This window comes from Corapipo altera, unplaced genomic scaffold (genome assembly GCF_003945725.1).
Source record: "Corapipo altera isolate COAL_440 unplaced genomic scaffold, ASM394572v1 60370, whole genome shotgun sequence".
Taxonomy (NCBI): domain Eukaryota; kingdom Metazoa; phylum Chordata; class Aves; order Passeriformes; family Pipridae; genus Corapipo; species Corapipo altera.
Window position 1 is genome coordinate 3,183 of NW_020886260.1, and position 1,017 is coordinate 4,199.

Genomic DNA, 1,017 nt, shown 5'->3' on the forward strand with positions numbered 1-1,017 from the left:
ATTGCAGGATCCCATGGGAACAGGGATGGGGAGGGTGCTGAGGGCACAAGAGCAGCATCTTCCAGGTGGGAATGGGGGGATAGAACGGGAATGGGTGTGGGAATGGGCACAAGGAGGGTGCTGAGGGCACGAGAGCAGCATTTTCCAGGTGGGAATGGGGGGAATTGCAGAATCCCGTGGGAACAGGGGTGGGGAGGGTGCTGAGGGCACCAGAGCAGCATCTTCCAGGTGGGAATCATGAGATCCTACAGGAATGGGAATGGGGAGGGTGCTGAGGAGCATCTTCCAGGTGGGAATGTGGGGATCCCATGGAATGGGATGGGGAGGACGTTGGGGTGTCCAGGGAAGGGCAGCGAGGCCCGGGAAGGGTTTGGAGCAGCAGGAGAAGGGTCTGGAGAACTCCTGAGGGATCTGGGGGGGCTCATCCCGGAGCAAAGGAGGCTCAGGGGGCACCTTCTCCCTCTGGAATTCCCTGGCAGGAGGTTGGAGCTGGGAGGGGGCTCAGGGAAAACCAGGAGGAGAGGGAACACCTGGAGCTGTGCCAGGGGAGGGGCAGGTTGGGAATCAGGAGGAATTTCCCCCTGGAAAGGGGGGGTGGGCACTGGCAGGGGCTCCAGGGGGGTTTGGGAAGAGCCTGGACTGGGATCCACTGGGGGGGCCAGGGGGGTGTCCCTGATCCCGGATGATCCTGGATGATCCCAGAGCTCATTCCCGGCCCGGCCGATCCCGGGATCCCGTGGGAGGAGGTTTGGGAGCCGCTCCCAAGGCTCGGGTGGGCTCTGGGAATTGTTGGCTGTGGGATGGGGGGGATCCCGGGAGGGTCTTGGCTGATCCAGGGGATGTTTGGGAATGGGGCTGTGGGAGCGGGGGAGGATAATTCCCAGGAGAACTCCCAGGACAATTCCCAGGAGAATTTAGGATGATTCCTGGGAGTGCTTGGGATGATTCCCAGGAAGTCTTGGAATAACTCCCAGGACAATTCCCAGGAGAATTTAGGATGATTCCTGGAAGATCTTG

General features: G+C 60.9%; 1 protein-coding gene across 1 annotated transcript in view; it reads left to right on the top strand.

The window, feature by feature from the left end:
- LOC113941100 (DDB1- and CUL4-associated factor 8-like) overlaps positions 1–1,017 on the top strand; it is a 3,624-nt gene that overhangs the window by 921 nt on the left and 1,686 nt on the right. The window lies entirely within an intron of this gene.